General features: G+C 52.5%; 1 protein-coding gene across 1 annotated transcript in view; it reads right to left on the bottom strand.

Moving 5' to 3' along the window:
• Nucleotides 1–16,188, bottom strand: part of SLC25A42 (solute carrier family 25 member 42) — a 31,027-nt gene extending 14,839 nt beyond the window's left edge. The window contains exon 1 of the mRNA XM_047850604.1: nt 16,113–16,188. The gene's annotated coding sequence lies outside the window, so the exon portion shown is untranslated. The remainder of the gene's footprint in view (nt 1–16,112) is intronic.
• Between the last annotated feature and the right edge of the window lie 5,106 nt (nt 16,189–21,294).

Below are 21,294 nucleotides of genomic sequence, written 5' to 3'. Positions count from 1 at the left end.
GAGAATTCTCGGCGCAGAGAATTCATTAAGGGGCCCGGGTGTGGTGGATGCAGACAGAAACAAACCCATGCAGACCTATAAGAGTGTGTCGCTGCAGGTGACAGAGCGCCCAAAGCAAGTCATAGGGCATGCTGGGACAGAGGGCTGACGGGTAGCTCCCAAGAGACATCTCCACCTGGAATTTGTGAATGTGGTATGATTAGAAAAAGGGTCTTTGCAGATGTAATTAAGGTAGGGATCTTGAGATGAGATCATCCTGGATCATCCCTACATCCAATGTGATCTGATAAGACAGAAGAGGACACATAGGCAGGAAGGCCATGTGACCACAGAGGCAGAGATTTGAGTGACGTGGCCACAAGCTGGCCACTGCTGGAGCCCCCAGAAGCTGGCAGAGACCAGATCTTGCCCCGGAGCCTTCAGAGTGCACGGTCACACACCTTAGTTTTGAACTTTTAACTTCCAGAATTATGAGAGACTAAAAATCACCAGTTTGTGGTGGTTTGTTATGGCAGCCACAGGAAACTAAGACTAAGAGCCCTTTTTAGGGAAGAGAGTGGGGGGTGGGGCTCCAGGCACCCCCACCCCAGTAGAGTGAAAGGTCTCAGGCTGCCAGCTGTTCACCAGGGTCCAGAGCCTCCTGGCAACTCGCCAAGGATCATGGGATGAAGAGGAGATCCTTACCCTGGGGGAATGAAGGGGGTAAGATCTCAAGATTTTGTCCCTCAGGCCAAAGGTTAATCTAAGAAATAAAGAGCTCCTTGTTATTATAAAATCAGTAAACAAACAAAAAACAGCCCAAGACAAAAAAAAAAAAAAAAAAAAAGGCAAAGAAACAAAGAAACACCAGGTCACCAGGAAAGAAACAAATAACTTAAAAAAATATATGACAAAACATAAAAGACCGATAACGGAGAAAGTCAGGCTGACCCCTCACTGAAGGGCTGTTTGCAAGTATTACAACTATGCCAGGAGATGGGGGTGGACAAGGAGGGGGCAGTGGCGGGGGGCACACCTCTTTGCAGGTGGTCTGGCAAACACTTTGGAATGTGTGCTACCCCAGTACATGAGCCTGAGGACTCACTGGCCCTAAGGCCACCGTCAGCTGCTGGTCCCAGCAAAGGCCTGGAAGGGAAGCGACGCACAGGGAGGTGACAGAGGGAATGTGTAACTCACATCCCCATGGGGAGAAGCCACTCAGCCTGTCACTAATGAGCACAGCCCACCTTGACTAAGTGAGCAAGGTCAACACCACCGGTGACAGGGCCTATAGACAGCCTGCATCCCCAACATGATGCCCTAGGAGGGACACGACATTGCTGCAGTGAGATTCCTACCAAAGATGGACCCCACAGGCTAACCATGAGTAAACAGCACACAGTCCACACCAAAGGACACTGCAAAAAAAAAAAAAAGCGTGGCGCTTGTGGATGATGAGGAAAGACTGGGGCACATCACAGATCAGGGGAGACTAGGCAGATCGGTTGACGAAATGCAGTGTGGGAGCCTGGACCAGAATGAGAACGTTAGGGGAAATGCCGGGGAGATCTGAATTCAGGCTGGAGGTGAGCTCCAAAGTTGCCTCGATGGTATTTTCTGGTTCAGGTAGCTGTATCCTGTATGATGCTAATATCCTGTATGATGCTAACACTGGCAGCTGGATGAAGGGTCTACCAGAACTCTGGTTATTTTTGTCACTTTTCTGTAAGGCTGAAATTATTTCAAAATAAAAAGCTAAAAAAAAAATGCCTTAAGGCAACCATGACCTTCTGGATTTGCTACAGGTTTCAGAGAAACCAATTTCAGAGGTCTGCGGCTGCTGAGGGGCTGGCTGGCTGGTCTGGCCCCTCCTTGTCCAGTTGGTGCCTCCAAGTCAGCAGCTTAGTATCTTGGGCTGGGGAAGGGCTTTGGCAGCCATGGGAGCCCCGTGAGAGGGATTGGGGCTGCTGCCTGGTTTGTGGGGAGACCGATGCTCTTCTTGGCAGGCATAGCCTGACCCTGGCCTCTCTTAAAAAAATTTTTTTTAATGTTTTTATTTTATTTTTGAGAGACAGACAGAACATGAGCAGGGGAGGGGCAGAGAGAGAGGGAGACACAGAATCCAAAGCAGGCTCCAGACTCAGCTGTCAGCACAGAGCCCAACGAGGGGCTTGAACCCACGAACCATGAGATCATGACCTGAGCTGAAGTCAGACGCTTAACCGACTGAGCTACCCAGGCACCCCCTGATCCTGGTCTCTCTTTGGAGCAGGGTGTTAGAGGTCAGCAGCTGCAGGGCCCCAGGCCACGGCCTTTGCTCAAGGTCATCTCTGGCTCTAAGTGTGGGATGAGAACTGGGAGTGAAGGCAGGCGATAAACACAATGACACAATGGTAGCTATTGTTTATTAAATCCCTTTGTTCCTGTGTTCTTTCATCTGGCCAGCCTTCACCACTGGGTATAGGTGCTGCTTTACCAATGGGGAAGTTAAGGCAGCATGAGTTCCCTGCTAGAGACCACTAATGGTGACAATCGCTGTCACTAACAATTAGGGGTGTCACGGTCACTGGTTTCTCTCTCCATTTTGCTGATGAGACATGGAAAAACCTGGTCAGACCAACGGCAGAGGGAACTCCAACCTTGACATAGGACTCCAAAAGTCATGGCCATATCCTTCTCCAAGAAACCATGGCTCCTAGGCCAGCCTCAACACCATTTCATCCCACATGATTCTCCTGGAGAACCAAGTGCCTCTTAAGACTTTGTTTAACCTGAAGGAACAACGGCTTAAGGGAAGGGTGGAAGAGGATCTGGCTGTACTCAGTAGTCCCCTGAAGGCAACTTGCAAAGCCCAGCAGAACACAAACAACCTGTTCATAGAGCTAAAGGGACGCCATGGGTTCCTGGGCTGTGATGGATGGGAGGTGCCCAAGGCTCTGTCCCTAGGACATGATCCTGGAAGAGGCAGTCAAGGGCTGGCTTGGCACTCCACCGGGACAGAAGTCAGAGTCTGTATCACCGAGGTGGGGCTCTGGGTAAGCAGTCCCTGTTATGGGCTGGCACCTGGCAGAAGGAAGGTGTGGGAGGCGATCCCTGAGGGACCAAGGCCTGGTGTCTGGGGGCCTGAGAACTTCCAGTCTTGAACTTGGAAGATAGCCTTGGCCTGTTGGCTCCCACAAGCCTGGAAGAAGTCAGCAGAAATCATGTCTGGGAGATGACACCCTGGGCCTTGCCTGACTTAAAAAATTTAAACCTAAGATAATGAGGCACATGGGGGCAGGCTGGGCATTTGAAACATATTTTGAAACACAGACATTTGAAAACACAGCACGTCTGATTGGGAAGAACCCCAGCTGCCCTACCTTCCAGACGTGGGGCCCCACATGAAACATTGCTCAGTGCCTCCGAGGCTCTGGTCCCCTGGCAGTAGAGGTGAATTAGGGACAGTGGACAGTGACACATGGTGGCATCTGATAAAACGGAAAAATAAGAAGCAGAGGCCTCTTGAGACCCTCAAGTGTCACAGCCCGCAGATTCGAGAAGGGTGACCACGAAAGGGAGCCCAGCCTGAGGTGTTGGCCGTGAAGAGAGGACCTGGGCTGGTCTGCTCAGTGAGCCTACTCCTCCTCCTGTTCTAACATGACTGTCCACAGAACTCCAGGCTTTCCAGTTATTCCCCTAATCTCCCTTTTCTGCCCCAGAATCCCACTCCCTCATGCCCCAGCCCATCTGGGTTTGTCTGATGTGTTTTTTCACCATGAGCTTGGGTTGTGTGGTCTTGGGAGGACCTTGGAGGTGAGCCCTCCTCATGACATTATACCTGAGAACACAGACTTAATCCAGGTGAGACTGACTTGGACCTCTTGGTTAAGGTGGGGTCTGCCAGATGTCTGTCCCCCTGCTGAGTGACACTTTTCCAGACTCTTCTCCTTGGAACCAGCCCACCTTTGGGGGTCAGGGGAGTTAAGCTCTCTTCCTGGAGGGGGAGAATACATGACTGGGTATTCTTACACAGGAACTGTGGCCTCTTCTCCCCAACTAATTTACTTTTTCTGTCATTTATTCAGATCAGTGTGACCTTGGGGTGCTTGGTGGCTCAGTTGGTTAAACGTCCGACTTCAGCTCAGGTCATGATCTCAGAGTTCGTGGGTTCGGGCCCCACGTCAGGCTCTGTGCTGACAGCTCACAGCCTGGAGCCTGCTTCCAATTCCGCGTCTCCCTCTCTCTGCCCCTCCCCCACTCACGCTCTGTCTCTCTCTCTCTCCCTCTCTCTCAAAAATGAATAAACGTTTAAAAAAATATATATCAGTATGACCTTGCAGATGACCGCTTCATGCTCTGGGTTAAAACAAGATGATCTGTTACTCATTGGCTGCTTTGATCTTCTAATGCTGGCCCCAGGCCAAGATGTCTTGCACCCACTGGAGGTGGAGAGGCAGGTTTGGCAGGAGGGTGGTGGGGGTGGAGGGCAGTGGGGGGATCAACACGACGCAGATGACAAGGGGTGGTCCAAAGTAGCTGCAGGAGTTGGACTAAGTGTGCTCAAGGGACAGATGTTGACGTGTGCCTGTGGGCCCCAAGCCTGATTCTGTAGATACAGAGGTGAGGCAGGGTGGTGCAGGGCAGGGTGCAAGCTCTTGTCTGAGGCCCAGCTCTGCTTCTCATCATCCTGGTCCTTGCTGCTCCCATGTCTTCCCTCCACCCCACTTGCTCACTGTGCTCCTCTGGCTCGTGTGACCCCAGCCTTCCACAGGGCCCTCTGGGTTGCCCGGTGGCTGGGCAGTGGGCACCAAAGGGAATTCACTCCTTTGTTCCCAGTTAGAGGAACCCAGACAAGGAGGAAAGGTGCCACTGGGCAGGGCCAGGGCCTGGCCAGTCTGGGAGCCTGTGAGTGGGGGCTTGAAGGTTCTAGAATCCTCTTGTCCTGATCCTTGAAGGGATGGTCCTGGAAAGGGGAGCCCTAAGGACTGCCCTGCTCTGGTCCAATATACACTACCCCTCTGGGGTTCCTTCGAGTCTGATTAACTGTGTGCCTGCCAAGTACACACTCTGGGGAAACGGCACCACAGTGGTGGGGGGCGGGGAGTGTGGGCAGAGGACCCACAGCGGTGCTGGTGAGCGGGGCTCTGTGGTAGGAGAGGTGCAGGGCAGGGTATGTCCTGGGGTCTGGGAAGGAGCACCCCGTGTAGCCAGAGCAGTAAAAAGGGGGGCTCCCCCAAGGCTGGAGCCAGCTCAGGCTGATCAGGGAAATAAAGGCAGGCGAGCGCATGCGGGCCACGGAAGGCTCTGCTAGTGGGAGAGCACAAAACACCCCCATCCCGCAACATCCCTGTTGGTTCTTCTACCTCTGGACCCCAGCCAGGATGATCCCCCAAATCCCTCCCCCAGTGCCTCTCCTCAGTGTTTGAGACCCTAAGATGGCATCTGGGAACTCCGAACACCTGCGTGGTAGCCTGTCCTATCTCACGGTGATGACGAGCACCCTCTGGGGACACAACCCAGACAGCCACCCACAAGAGAACAAGTTCTCGCAGGTGGCAAGGTCACACAGCCGGTCCACACAACAAGACAGAAGGGCCGGCTGCTGCCACACGCAACTGACAGGCACAAATCTCAGACAAAACAGTGGAGAAAGAGAAGCCAACACAAAAGACTGTGCACCAAGTGAGTCTAAGTCACATCCAAGCACAGTAACACAAAGTGGCCTTCTGTACAAGTGGAATGTTATTCAGCTTTAAAAAAATTTTTTTTTAATGTTTATTTAATTTTGAGAGACAGAACACATGTAGGGGAGGGGCAGAGAGAGGAGACACAGAATCCGAAGGAGGCTCCAGGCTCTGAGCTGTCAGCATTAGAGCCCGACATGGAGCTCGAACCCACGAACTGCAAGATCATGACCTGAGCTGAAGTCGGCTGCTTAACCGACTGAGCCACCCAGGTGACCTGAACATTATTCAGCTTTCAAGAGCAACGAAATTCTGACACAGGCTACAGGATGGAGGAACCTTGAGGACATCACGCTAAGTGAAATAAACGAGTCACAAAAGGACAAAGGTTTAAATCCACTTCTGTGAGGTCTCTAGAGTCCCTAAATTCATAGAGGCAGAAAGCAGAATGGTGGGTGCCAGGGGCCGAGGGAGGGGAATGGGGGGTTCGTGTTTAATGGGGACAGAGTTTCAGTTTGGGAAGATGGAAAGGCTCTGGAGCTGGCTGGTGGTCATGGCTGCACGGCAATGAGGACGCGCTTCATGTCAGTGAACTATATGCAAAGCAAAGGTGGGGGCAGTATATTTTAAGTTGTGTATATTTCATCACAATTTAAAAAATCAGGGGCACCTGGGTGGCTCAGTCGGTTGAGCATCTGACTTCGCCTTGGGTCATGCAATGATCACACGGTTCATGAGTTTGAGCCCCACATCGGGCTCGCTGCTGTCAGCGCAGAGCTCTCGTCGGACCCTCTGTCTCCCCCACCCCTCTCAAAAATAAACAAACATTTAAAAATTAAGTAAAATAAAATAGATCAAGCACGACAATAAAGCGTCAGCAGTGATAAAGATCAGAATGGGGTTTGCTGTGGGAGGTAGGACAGGGAAGGGCCACGGAGGAGCCAGAGTGGGGCTTGAAACGTTCTGCATGTTGATCAGATTTCACAGGTGAACACACATGTAAAACTTCCTTGAGCTGTGGACAGAAGCTACTCACTTTCCCGTGTGTCAGTTATACCACAAGAAAAAAATTAAACATTAAAGAAGAGAATCCCCAAACTTGGCCAGCCTCTCCCAGACCACCTGACCCTGAACCTGGGCACTGTGTTCTTTTAAATTTTTTTTTTTAACATTTATTTATTTTTGAGACAGAGAGAGACAGAGCATGAACGGGGGAGGGTCAGAGAGAGGGAGACACAGAATCCGAAACAGGCTCCAGGCTCTGAGCTGTCAGCACAGAGACCGACGCGGGGCTCGAACTCACAGACGGCAAGATCATGACCTGAGCCGAAGTCGGCCGCTTAACCGACTGAGCCACCCAGGCGCCCCTGGGTACTGTGTTCTTAACTCCGAGGGGACTCCGATGGCAGCAGAGGGGTGATCTGCATTGCTCACTGATGCTCACCTTTCCCCTCACCTGTGGAGAACGCCTGCTGATGATTTTGGCAATGACTAAAAGTCCGAGGAGATGCCTAAGCTCCTAGAAGGAAGGCCACATGTACAAGGGATGTCTGCCCCCCTTCTGGAGACAGCACACTGGGCAGACACCCACTCTGTCTCTGTCACCTGGGAGAAAGGCAGGGCTGACCCTCCCCTTGACCCTAGGGTGACCCTCAGTTTGGAGCACCAGACCCAAAGACTGGGATTTCTGAGGGAACCGCTGGGCCGGAGAAGTCCTCCTTGTCTCAGGAGGGGAAACAGGTAGGCCCCAAGGGGAGCTGACAGAGCCAAGGCCAGGGAGGGAGGTGGACATATGTCTTCATGACTCGGGATGCCCTGGGGCCCAATGGTTCTAGCAGAACTTGGGAGCTGACGAAGAACCTGGCAGGTGCTAGAAGCACTTAGACTTTTTCACCCTGGAGCCCACAAAGCTCCCTTTCTAGTTCAGCCAGTTTGGGATGGGTCTCTGTCCCTTGCACAGCCTTCTAGAGCCCTGATCTGTGTATTTCCCTTATACTCTTCCGGGCCCGTGCTGCATTTCCAACCATGGACAATGGCATCCTGCGGCCCCGGTGCGCCCAGCCTCAGTATGTTCTCTGGGCGTACCTCTAACAGGTACCCACGGCCTGGGATTCAGGTGCCAGAGTCTCTGCTAAAAGTGGAGTGAGATGGGGCTCACCCCCCACACGCCATGGGCAGGCAGCATTCACAGACCAGCCCCAATCAACAAAAATTCATTTTGTGTACCATATTTCTGTTCCACTCATCAAAAAACAAAGCAAAGCAGGGTCGGGAGGCAATTCAGCAATATAACATACTGAACAGCACTGTCTAGGAAATGTGAACCAGGTGCTTTGGGATCTTAGGTAGCCTAGGCTATGAGCCCCACGCAGCAGCCTCTCCACGTGTGCATCCGTCCTAATACACGCACCTGCACACACACATTTGTGCCCAATTCCCTCAGAAGCTCCCTGACCAAGGCCACCATTCATGTTCACGAGCGCTTGTGTGCACCACCCCATGGGGCCAAGGAAATGTTTACATAAAGCGGGGGGGGGGGGGGGTTCTCGGCTGATGGAGTTTACAAGCAGTCGTGGACAGATCCTGTAATCTCTCAGTAAACGGAAGCCAATTAACATCCTATCTGCCTGTTGATAAAGGCTGTTTTCTTTTCCAGTTAATGGGCATTAACTTCTGCCTAAGAGAGCGGTAGCATCTTACATAATGGCTGTTCCCTGTTAACCCAGACCCCACCAGCTGCTGCCCATCTCTCCCTGCTGCATTCCCTTCTATTGGTGCCTTTCAGACAAATTGGTCACCACAACCTTGTGTTGCAATCTCTATGGGTCAGACACTCAGGCATCCAAGTCCTAAAAGATACAGAACATCCTATTGTCAATCACTGTCCTCGGCCCTCGCGAGAAAGTGTTGCCAACACCTGTCACCAACTGCACCGTAGTGATCTACAACAAACCGAGGCACGCGGTGGTACTCAGGTCCCTCTAATAAGAGGGTGCACTTGTGTAAAGCCCTCACCCCAAAAGTCTTGTTTTCTCACTCGCCACGTGGAGCCTAGCACAGTGCTTGTATCCACTCAGTTATTTGCCGGATAAGGCAATTAACTTTCAGGACATACCAAGTTCTGCTTTGGCTGCACTCTCCCCACCCCATGCCTAGCAAACTCCTCTGCACCCTTCAAAGCCCTCCCTAAATGTCCCGGCCTCACCTCCCAAAACTTAGCTGCTCTGCCCTACATTGAGCACCCCGTGGTTCCCTGCTGCACCAGGAGGGGTCACTTTCCGTTAGCTTCCTCTGCTAGGCTTGGGGTGGGGGGTGTCTGTGGAAGGCAATGGCCTGGGCTGCGCTCAGTGTCCATGCTTAGCAAGAAGTCAGAAGCATATACCTACACAGAGGTGGTTTTTCTGTCCATCTTCCTGCCCTTCAGACACCCTTCATGTGGCAGCAGAAATGTACCTTTTCTATCACTGTCCGCCTCATTCCCTAAGTAGGAACGTGTACAGGCTCCCAGTTACACCATGCTGGTGTTTTGGGAAGATGGGGTCCAGCGTGTGACCTTGGACGTGTTGCTAAACCTCCTCAGGGCTCCGTTTCCATCCATCACCATCTTTCCAGGGTCCTGCTGCTCAAGTGGGTCATGGGTACTGGTTAAGTATTGGTAAGTATCATTCTGCCTAATAAGGAGTCAGATGGACCTGGGATGGAGCCCATCACAGGCCCTACTAAGGGCCCTACTGAGCAGGCCTCACCAGTTCCTGGATCTCACCATTCAGCCTGCATTCCCCATGCCAGGGTCTCTAAAAGAGTTGAGCATTGGTCCCTGGTCTCCAGCGCTGCTCCCCGCTTTTTCCAGGTTCATCTCCCCAAAGAGTTAAACAGAAGTTGGAAAGTGGCGCCCCAGTGCCCACCAGGTGACAATGGTTTAGGAAGCACGTGCTCCCCGCCAAACACTACCACGCCAGTGCCGCTGTCCAGCACAACAGGTGGGGCAGTCTCTGACTCTCACGTTCCGGGCTGGCCGACACTTGGCTCTGACCGGTGTGCTCCAGGCCAAAGGGGCTGTTCACAGCCCCCAAACCTGTCCCTTCTTCAAGGCCTGGCTCTTATACATCGCCTTGCCAGCCCAAGGCTAGACTAGCCACTGGCTAAGGCCTGGCCAGTAAGGGGTCCTGTCTCCCCTTTGTGCTGTAAGCCAAGCTCCCTCCCCTCTTCTGGCTGCGGGGACCTGCCCGCCACCACAGGGGACAGGCAGGGTCTAGCATCTTCCTCCAGCTCTGAGCTGCTACACCAGGTGTTTCCAGGAACACCTGTCCCAGAATCTCCAGGACACTTGTGCAGGATTCCTGAGCTCCTCCTCAGGCATATTAAGTCACAGCTGCCACAGTGAGGTCTGGGAGCCTACCCCTTAGACAGGGCCGGGACAAATACCGCAGCCTGGGTGGGGCTTGGGTCTGCGTGGCTAATTAAGACTTAACTGAAACATACATACTCGCTTTTTCAACTCATCCCATGGCAAAGGCATGCGACCTGCGGACGGAACAGCACTGACGTCTTTTGGGAGCCCTTCACTGGCACATTTGATCAGGGAAGGCTTGCAACTACTCACAAGGTGGCCTCATCTCACGGGTGGGAAAGCACAGGCTGCTAGAGGCTCTCAGCTAAGGTATGCTGGCGATGCCTTGCCTCAAGTGGCCTCAAGGTTAAGTCCCCTCTTGTGCCTGTCACCGGCTCCATGGACCAGGTCCCTCAATCCTCTCTCAAATTCCATGCCTTGGGTCCCACAACATCCAGGCTCACTTGTTCCCTTTGCTGACAACGCTTCACCATCTGGCTGACTCCTTGCTGGCTTTCAGATCTCCGAGAACCTTCCCCTCCCTGAGTTAGCACCTCAATCCTCTGCTAGAATTGATCAACTACAGAGCCCCAACCACTTGGGGATCCACATCTGTGTCCCCTACCCTTCAGAGCCCCAGTATTTCTGCTTCCTCTGCACCTGTTCCTGTCCCCGGTGCATAGATTTTTACAGACTGCAAAACAACGGGGTGGTCAGGCTTCAAGTTTGTTCCATTCCTGGAGGCAGACTGCCTGTGGTATTTCAGTACAGCTCACAGACATGAGTGTCTAACAGCGGCAGAAAGCATGCATGCCACGGGTGAGTGCTTAAAGGACAGGGGTCTGGATTTGGGCTGACCTAGGTTCATCTTGGCTCCCCTTCTGTTCTCCCTGCAGGTGAGGCAAAGGCCCCTAAGTCTTGATGACCCTTCTGTAAACTGAGATGATCTAGGACCAAGCTCACAGTCCTGTAAGCATGCGCCAAGGGCTAGCAAATACATGTTTACTTGCCCAGGTCCTTGCTAGCTCTGGGCAGATGCCTCCACCTTCCAGTAGGGAGGCAGGTGAGTGAGCGGCCGTGTGCTCCAACCCTACCCGCCCCCTTCTGCCTGAAGCAGTAGACGCCACTAGACAAGCATTTCTTTGCATAACACCCTGACAGAAATTCTGGCTTTGCAGCTACAGGGATTAAATGGTGTCCCCTAAAGTTCATGTCCCACCAGAACCTCAGAAGGTGACTCTATTTGGAAATAGGGTCTCTGCAGGTGAAATTAGTTAAGGACACTGAGATGAAATCGTACTGAATTTATGGTGGGTCCTAAATCCAATGATGGGTGTCCTTGTAGGAAGACACACACACACACACACACACACACACACACACACACACACACGGGGTGCCTGGGTGGCTCAATCAGTTGAGCACCTGACTTTGGCTCAAGTCATGATCTCGTGGTCTGTGAGTTTGAGCCCCGCGTCGGGCTCTGTGCTGACAGCTCAGAGCCTAGAGCCTGCTTCGGATTCTGTATCTCCTTCTCTCTCTGTCCCTCCTCCACTCCCGCTCTCTCTCTCCCCCCCTCTAAAAATAAATAAACATTAAAAAAAAAGAAGAAGACACACACGCAGGGAAGAAGGCTGTGTGGAGATGGAGGCAGAGATTGGGATGATGTGGCTCCAAGCCAAAACCCCAAAGATTGTCAACGACTACCACAGCCAGGAGAGATGCCTGGTAAGATTCTCCCTTAGATCCCTCAGTAGAAACCGACCTGCTGTCTCAGTCTGTTTGGGCTGGTAACAGAAGACCATAAACTGGGTGGCTTATGGACAACAGAAATGTATTTCTCACAGTTCTGGAGGCTGGAAAGTCCAAGAATCAAGGTGCCAGCAGACTGAGTGTCTGGTGACAGCACTTTTCCGGGTTCACAGATAGCTAATGTATTGCTGTGCCTCATAAAACAGAAGGGGCAGGGCCTCTTTTATAAGGGCATTAATCCCATTCATGAGGCCTCCACCCTCATGACCTACTCACCTCCTTAAGGCCCCACCTCCTAATGCCACCCACGTTGTGGATTAGGTTTCAAAATATGAATTTTAGGGTGCCTGGGTGGCAAAGTTGGTTAAGCGTCCGACTTCGGCTCAGGTCATGATCCTGCAGCTCGTGAATTCTAGCCCCGCATCAGGTTCTGTGCTGCCAGCTCAGAGCCTGGAGCCTGTCTTGGATTCTGTGTCTCCCTCTCTCTCTGCCGTTCCCCAACTCGCGCTCAAAAATAAATAAACATTAAAAAAAAAGTCAAAATATGAATTTTAGGGAGACAGAAGCATTCCATCTACGGCATCTGCCAACACCTTGATTTTGGCCTTCTGCTCTCCACAACTATGACAGAATAACTTTCTCTTGTCTTAAGCCACCCAGCTTGTGGTAATTTGTCACAGCAGGCCCAGGACACTAACAAGACAGGAGTCTTCTAAGATCAAAGCTCCTGGTACTGGCTGGTGACCTGCCCACGAACCTGAGATCACTGCTTCCCTCCGTGGACCTCTCAGGTCATCCTATTGACACAGCTTTGATAGAAAACTTGGCTTCTGCTGATCTTTGCTAAGACCCTAGAATCCAAGCATTCAGCTGCAGCAAAAGGTACTCAGTGAAGAAAACACACGTTGACAAGCATATTTTAAAAATAGTGCAGTGATGAAGGAAGGGCCGCCGGAGGCAATGTTCTACTTCTTCAACTAAGTATCAGCTTCGTTATCCTTTATACTTTCTTTTCATGTGCACATCACATACTTTTTATTAAGTGTTTCACAGTAAAAATAAAGAATATATGTGCTTTTAAAAAGAGCTGGTTTGCAAAACCTAACCAAGCTGAAAGTTCTGACCATTTCAGTATTGTCTAATTGCCAAAACAGAAGCACAAAAAAACAGGATGACAGGTGCGAAAGGGCCTGGCCTCAGTCAAAAGGTGCTCTCCACCTGGCACCAAGAGTGGGCAACAGCCGACGACTCGAGAGAATCTCAAGACAGCTTCCCCAAAAGATTTACATCTGACTTATCTCAATTTCATCTGACACCCAAGTGATTTTGCTGGATCCAAGCGGGAACAAAACTTTTACACCTCTTAAAAAAAATTTTAGACATCTTAAGACCTCCCCTCCCAGGACTGTGGCCAATACCCATGTCTCTGTCTTGCAGGGACCCCCCCCCCCCCAACCACACACACACCCAAGGTTTCCTCCAGAGCTCCACAGAGAAGGGATTCAAATAGTTCTTGGACTGAACGTTAGTCTAACTGTGGAAGAGAAACAGAAGTATAATGTTTAATCACCACCACCCGGGCTAGAACGCCAAGGAGATAGATAGAAAGCACAGAAGTGGTGTTCAAAAGGATCTCGTAGGCTGTGCTTTACCTATCAGACTGGAGAGACCAAAACACTTGATAATATCTATTCTGGATGCTGGGAGAGAAAACAAGAATTCCACCTTCACAGCCGAGAGACAACTGATGGCAGCACAGCCTCTCTGGAGGAACATTAACCATTTATTTTTTTTAAATTTTTTTTTTAAAGGTGATTCCAATCTAAATTTCTTTTTTTTTTTTCAACGTTTATTTTATTTTTATTTTTTTTATTTTGGGGACAGAGAGAGACAGAGCATGAACGGGGGAGGGGCAGAGAGAGAGGGAGACACAGAATCGGAAACAGGCTCCAGGCTCCGAGCCATCAGCCCAGAGCCCGACGCGGGGCTCGAACTCACGGACCGCGAGATCGCGACCTGGCTGAAGTCGGACGCTTAACCGACTGCGCCACCCAGGCGCCCCGGAACATTAACCATTTAAACGGACACGCCCTTTGGCATGGGAGTTCCAGGAAGACAGGGAGGTTTCGAAGGGTCTGTGCTGGAGCCCCACACACATTCATTCCATATTTGCTCATGCATGGTTCCATCTATTCATTGAAGCTCAGTTTGCAAGAGAAGCTACAAGTGACAACCTGAACAGTCATCAGCGAGGGACTGGCTATTACACTGGCACACCCATTTGATAAAAAGCTCATGCAAATGTATCAGGGGTTTAGAAGAGGTGGGGGATATACATCTTTCCCCCACGCCATAGACTATCTCTGGAAGGAAACAGGGCAATTAACAATGGATGCCTCTAGAAGGGCAGAGTGCAGATAAGGGGAGACGTGCTTAATTTTCACTGGATGCCCTTTTGGACTTTTTTTTTTTTTTTTTTTTACCACGTACATCAATTACCTTGTTAAATTTTATAGATTTGTGTATGTATATATAAGAAATGTGTATACATCTGTATTTATAAAATGTGTGTCTATGCATATATGAGTGTGATGTACATACATGTGTTTATCTACTTATAAGCATATATATACACATACATAAACACACACGTTTTAAATGACTCCTTTTGAATTTGGACAGAAAACCCCAATGGCTTCAGTTTCTCCAGGAGAAGCTGAAGGTGACCCTCCAGAATATTCTGGCACCATCTTTGCAGGGAGAGACCAAGGGGGGGTAAGAGGCACTATGCAAACTTTACAGGAAACCACACCACACTACTACTTTTCAACAACAAAGCCACCCGTTCCTTCTACGCTGCACACTTGCAAATTACACTCCAGGGAACTTGAAAAGTTCCAGAAAAATCATTAGTCCCAGCACCACACCAGGCTCCAGTTTTACAGTTTGGCTCTAAGTGGCTGTAACATTAGCTCGCCTCACTCTGAAGAGTGTTTCCTTACTCTCCAGGTTTATCAGCTTTAAGGGCCCAAGGAGGTCTTGAGGGTCAGTGAGGGGCTTCAGTCTGCAAGAGCTGGAGCCAGAGGCGGGAGGCCAGCGGCTCCCTCCCAGGTGACCTAGCCTCTGGTGGCACCCCAGGTGTTGAAGTCCCACTCCTGCAAGGTCCCCACCCCCACCCAGCCCCAGGACTCGGAGACACGTGCTACAGCAACAATCAGGGGCCACCCCTTCCAGCTCAGTCTCTCTGGACTCAAAGTCATGACTCCTGAGGCACAGCTGCAGGGAAGGTAGGGGTCCCTTCCCCTGCCAATCCCTCAGACATAAGCACAACAGATGGGCAAAAACAGGGAAGGTCTACAGAGAAGAGTCAGCAATGCTCAGGGATGGGCTCTGCCTCCCCAACTGAAGTCCCTGTAGGTTTGTTGCTGGTAAAATGGAGATAATTGTAATTTCGTCCGGCCAAAGGGATTATTCTAAGCCTAGAAGTTACTTTATAGACTCTCATAAATGAAAATATAACATCTGGGTGGGCTTTTCTTTTGGGTGGGGGAGGGTAGAGGACCTAGGGTGGGGGGAGGGTTCAAGGATTACAGAGAGGGGCACAAACATGGGTGCACCTGTAAGAAGGTACGGGTGGGCACACAGACTGAGGGCGTGTGATGGAGAGAGGAACTGTAAAGCCACAGGGCAGATGCAGGGGTAGGGGGAGAGTACCTGAGGACCCTGACCCGAGTTGCTGAAGGGAGGGGGCAAGTGAGAAGGGCACAGACCTGGATGTGAGCAAAGTCAGTGAGGGGATATGACCCGGACCAGGTGTGCGTGCGGGGCCAGAGTTTAGCATCACAGGCTCAGGCATGGGTATAGTAGGGGATGTAGGCCCTGTTGCAGAGGTGGGGGTGCATGGATCTGGGTGTGGAGATGTCACCAAGAGGGACGATCTTAGGTGATGTGGGGGTGTGCAATGTCAGGTGTGTGTGAGAGAATATCAGTGGGGGTACAGACTCAGATGCCTGTGGGTGTGAAGCCTCAACTGTGCAGAGCTCCTGGGGGCATGGCTCTAGAGGTGTGGGGAATGTCAGAGAAGTGGGCAGTATCAGGTGTACGGGGGGGGAGGGTTGTCAACAAGAAGGGACGTGGTGTCAGGTGTGCGCGGACTGACCGTGAAGGTTCAGATTCGGCTGGGAGGGTCCCCAGGGAGCACCGGATGCGGGGTGCAGGGATGGGGGGGTTTAACCTCTCCCTGCCCCTTTGACGCTGCTGTCACGCCCTGCCTCGTCCGCCCCCGCCCCAGGATACATGACAGGATCGTGCCTCGCCCTCGCTCGGCCCAAGGGGAGCGGACCCTCCGACGCTTGCGCCACCCCGCGCCCCCTGCTCCCCCTCACCGTCTGGGACGCGTCGCCTTCACCACCGCCGCCGCCGCCGCCGCCTCCGGCCACCACGGCCCCGCCTCGCGCACCCTCAGCGCGCGCCGCGGGAGGGGTCCACGCCACGCTCCGATTGGCTGCGCGTTGGCCAATCAGCGTTCGGAAAGACAGGGATTGGTTAGCATGAAATAGACAGGCAGCCCCTAGAGCCCATCACTGAGGGGCAAAGGCGGGCTATTGGGTGAGGTTTTTGGTCCCAGAGGTGGTCTCTCAGGGTGCGAGGTGCCGGGAGGTGAGGGCCTGGAGGTAGGCGAAGATTGGAACTCTGGCGGAAGACGAGCAGCCCTGACGACCAATCCCTGGGGGGCAAGAGAAGTGGCTGGCGCGGCTGGCTCGAGAAGAACGGAGGGCGTAGCCTGGAGGGCGATGAGGATTGGCTACAAAGCCGAAGACAGGCAGGCCCAAAGGCCGGTCGCAGGGGCAGTGGGCGGTGCACCTCCGAGCCGGGTGGCGTGTGCAAGGTGCAGGGTTTGGCCCGGAGGGCGACTGCCGTAGATGGCCTTGGATGCCCCATGCAGGGTCCCCTGAGGCTATGTCAAAGAGGTTGTTGTCCTTCTGACCACACAGCACAGAAGCAAGACCTCCAACTCTGGCTGTGAACATGGGCCATCGCGGCTGAAAGATTCCTGGGATAATTCTCCATTCTTTCACTCTCCGTTATTTCTCTGCTAAAGACACGGAGAGGGCAGACTCTCTGAGGTCACTCGGGCTTGTCCTCTGCAGCTCCAGGTTGTTGTGAAGATGTGGAAACAGGTGGAATCCTACCTACGAGCTTTGTGGTTTTCTGGAAGTGTTTGACTTCTCTGAGTTCATGATATCCCCATTAGGCCTTCTCCCGGATAAGCCTTTTGTGAATTAACTGAAAACTAATCCTGATCCTAGGAGGTCAAAGCCACCATTGGCAGAGAGGTCAAGCTCCATGCCCACGGCGCTTCAAGTGGCTAAATCTGGGGGTGAATTTAGAGCAACCTGCTCTTTGCAAGTGGGGTAAGGCAGTGTCAGAGAAGAACCACCAGAGGCCTGAGCGGTCTGGGTCGAATCTATGTCCAGCTACACGCCCACCACACAACCTTGGTCAAGGTGCTTGTGGATGTTTCCTCAGGGGACAATGATTGCTACACCTTAATCTTTCCTTTTTTGGGTGGCTTCCCTGTGAGAACTTCTATCCCAGCCTTTGTCTTATTCTGGTGAAAGCATTTGACCCTCAGCAGATCTGTCTGGCCTATGGGCCTCAGCTTCTCTGTGAGGTGCGGTTCATGGGATTCTCTGCAGATAGACGCCAGCAGTTAGAGAAGACACCTGCCATCCAGTGCTCCATTGTGTCACTGGCACTTCGCCCAAGCCCACCCAGTTTCCTGACTCACTAAGTGCACTCCCTTAATCTCCAGGGCCAGGGTGGAGAGGGTTATAAATGTTCCCAGATACTGGCTCTTATTTCCTCGAGGTGCAGGGTATAGTTGGTGGAGATCAAGTTCATAGCCAAAGAATCCTGGGAGGGAGCAAACCTGAGGATGGCCTTAATAAGGGTTCACATTTCAGGGCTGTGCAAGCCCCCTGCTAGGTGCTTAATCCACAACAGCACAAAGGCCTCCTAGTATGGAGGAGGGGGGAAACTTCAAGGCTCACACTGTGGATGTCACTAGCCTGAGGCCACCATCTGATTCATGATATTCCCACCCGGGCCTCTCTCCATACCTCCCAGCTGTGGTTTGCTTTCCAGCAACTTCTAGACCCTGGTCTCCATTCTGCTCTCTGGATAAGAGGAGGGCTCTGAGGTCTGCTGAACACCTAATGGGTATCAGGTCCTTACTGGGCTGGGTGCTTCCCTAACACCATCTCGTGACCTGATTTCCAGATGGTTGGGGGCGGGGGGCAAGGAGGGAGACCGCACCCACTTTGCAGATGAGAAAACTGATCCTCACATTACAGGTATTCCTTGCTGGAAGGGCCTGAGGCTGGGTTTGAGTCCCTGCTCTTTTTTACTTGCTGGCTACCAGACCTTCAGCAAGTGACTCAAACTCTCTGCCTCAGTTTCTCCAACTACCTCCCAGGGTTAATGGCAGCACTAACAAAATGAATGGAAGTGAAACACTGACAACTTTATTGGTCCACAGCCAGGACTTGCTGAGTGTCGGTGATGGATAAACTGTTCTTGGGGCCTGTTCCCTTTCTGTAAATAGCGCTTCATGGAATGTGGACATAGACCAACTATGGGTGGGGTTTACCACCCAAAGAGGGAGATATTTATGCTACAAGAGTCCCTGCTCACAGCACCTACCTGTCAGGCCCTGGGAGGAAGGCAGCGAGCTCCTGGAAGGTCCCACGGTACCCCTAGGTACAGTGCCAACTGAGACAAGGGTCAGGCAGCAGCCCAGCACTAGGCTGCCTCTCCAGAGGGTGCCAAAGGCAATGCCTGGGTTCTGGCTTCTGTCTGCTTGTCAGCATGCTGGCGCCGGTCAACCTCCCTTCTGCCTTCCAACAATGGCCAGTAATGCCCCTTGGCATTAGCAACTGACACCCCCACTATGGGCACTTCAGCTGTGCCTGGCCAGGGTGCCTGGGATCCTAACTCTTCTGTGTCAGCCTGGCTGCCTCTGGGCAGGACACTGTCTCTCTGCCCCCCAGTCTCCTCTGCCTCGCGGGGATCCCAGGAATCATCTGACACGATGGCTGTGAGCCAGGCCTGGGCATAGTGACAGGGCTTAATCAACCGAGGCCAGAGAGCCATTTGCCCAAGGTCAGGTTAGCAACGCTGGCAAGAGGAGGAGCGTGGAGGCAGGCCAAGCTGGGTTCTCAGCCCACTGTGGCCCCTCAAATGCCAAGGAGTCTATTTCTCATCTGGAAAATGGGGTTCAGAGGCCTTGCCTCTCAAAGATGTGTTTATAACCCAGGACACTGGGTCCTCCTCTGGCTGGAGGGACACCTGCTGAATGTAGCAGCGTTGACAGCCAAACCCAACTGGTTTCAAGGCAGTTTCACTCAGCCTTCCAGAGGCTCAGAGAGGTTGGGCCACAGCTCAGCTATACTGAGCACACAGCAGTAGGGTCATTGCCCGAGTATACTGGCCCCTCCTTTGCAGTAGTTTCCTCCTCAGCTCTGGTTTCAATGTCAGTCCACAAGGATGGCAAGCACTCCTTAGAGAGGGGCTGTGTGCCTTGCTGGGAGCTGTGGCCCTGTGTAGCAACACACTTAACCCGTTTTCAGGAGAGGACGTTGAGGTTCACCTCAGGTGGCAGAGCAGAGCCTGGAACCCAACCTTAGTGATATGCCTACCCACCCTGGGTCCAAACAGACCCTGAGCCACACCCACTGACAAAGCCCATTTTCTCAGACTAAGGTGTGAAGGGCTGATAAGCTAGAGCCATGCCTCCCCAAAGAAGCCTGCAGCTGGAGGAAGGCTGGCCAGGAGCCCAGGGGAGAACACTGGAGCTGTGGGGGCAGAGGCCTTCCCTCCAAATCACCCCCTTATTACTTAGGTGTATATTCAAAAACATTTACAGGAAGTTGGAGAAAAGAAGGAAAATAGGAGCTTGCCTACATGGAACTCATGGACAGAAGGGAGCAGACAAACAGGAAAGCACATAAGCAAGGTGACCTCAGACAAGCTTACAGCTCAGAGACAGAGCACACAAGGTGATGGGACGAGGGTGCCAAGGAAGGGGAACTAGCAATATCCCCATGGAGGCAACATGTGAGCTGGAACCTAGTGCCAGAAAGGAGCTGGCCATGAGGAGGGCTGGGGGAAAGGTGCTCCATGCAAGGCACAGCATGTGCAAAGGTCCAGAGGTAGGGAGGCTGATGTGGCTAGGAAGACAACTAAAAAGGAGTACGGGGAAGATGAGGTTGGGAGGTGGGCAGAGCCTGAAGAACAGTTGGTTTTATGGGGATGGCAATGGGGAGCCTTGGGCAGATTGAGAGCAGAGCTGGGGCAGGAACTATAGGAATGGTGCCTCAGGCTTCCCCAGAAATAGGCTGGCACCACCCACCTCCCATTAGACAGATGAGGAGGCATGAGGCTCACAGGGCCTGAAGACTGCCCCAAGGTCACATGGGTGGCCTACCCAGAAGTCAAGTCAGGACAGCAGTTCCTGGAGCAGATGCAAGATCCTTGTACGTGTTTGGTGAGTCCCCAGTGGGGGAGTCAGAATGAGGTGATTGGGTCTGAGGTTCACGTCAGCCTCCCTGAACTGGCATGGTCCTCCCAGTCGATGGTTGGGGAGAACTGGCCACATAGGGAGTTAGGACCAGGGTGATGCCACCCCTGCCCCAGCTATTTGCATCAGCCATGGAAACCAGGAGGCTTCTAGGAAAGGGCGTGAGTTAATATCAAGGACCAAATTCAGGCCCTTCTCAAGCTAGGGGAGATGAATGACAAGCGACAGGCTGAGCGTTCCAAGAGAGGCGAGGGGTTCCCAATGTGTGGTCTAGAGAGGTCAGGCACAGCGCCCGGAGCCCACCAGGGGTCTTGAAGCTACCTGACCCTGCCTGGGCTGCACAAGCTGCCAGACGACCACAACATGACCCCCAAGTAGAAAGGCAGAGGAGAGCTGGGGTTTGCTGGGCACAGCTGCCTGGGGACCCCCAGGACACCTGGGGGTTGCGGTGGGCATTTGGGGGCAGCTACGGTGATGTCCATACTACAGATGGGGAAAGTGAGGCTCAAAAAAGGCAGGCAGGCTGCCCAAGCCACCCAAAGAGCAATGACCTCAAGTCCCCAGGCAGGGGAATACAGGTCAGTCCTTCTAGGGTAACTGAGGTAGTGAAGCTAAGACAGTTGGGTACCTCCCATGTGCCTAACTGCTCGAACCCCCGGAGAGGAGCCTTTATTTTCGCCCTCCCCATCTTACAGAGGATCATTCAAGGCTGAGAGAGATTACGTCACTAGCTCAAGGACACAGAACTGAATGATACAAACTCAGAAATAGTGGCCTTGGGGCCCAGAGACCCTAAGTGTGAACCATGGCCCCAGCAGACTGTCTGAGAGTGACAGCAGATCATATATCCCAGGCTGTTCTAAAAACTCCTTTGCTTTTCTTAGTGACCCCACAGCCTCCCCAGATGTCTGCCCATCTCCCATTCTCTTAGGCAGCTGGATGCAGCCTCCATACTCCACGGCACTATGGAAGAGATCCCTCCATTG

This window comes from Prionailurus viverrinus, chromosome A2, assembly GCF_022837055.1.
Source record: "Prionailurus viverrinus isolate Anna chromosome A2, UM_Priviv_1.0, whole genome shotgun sequence".
NCBI lineage: Eukaryota > Metazoa > Chordata > Mammalia > Carnivora > Felidae > Prionailurus > Prionailurus viverrinus.
Note: the sequence above shows the minus strand (reverse complement) of the source record. Positions and strands in the feature narration are given on the sequence as shown.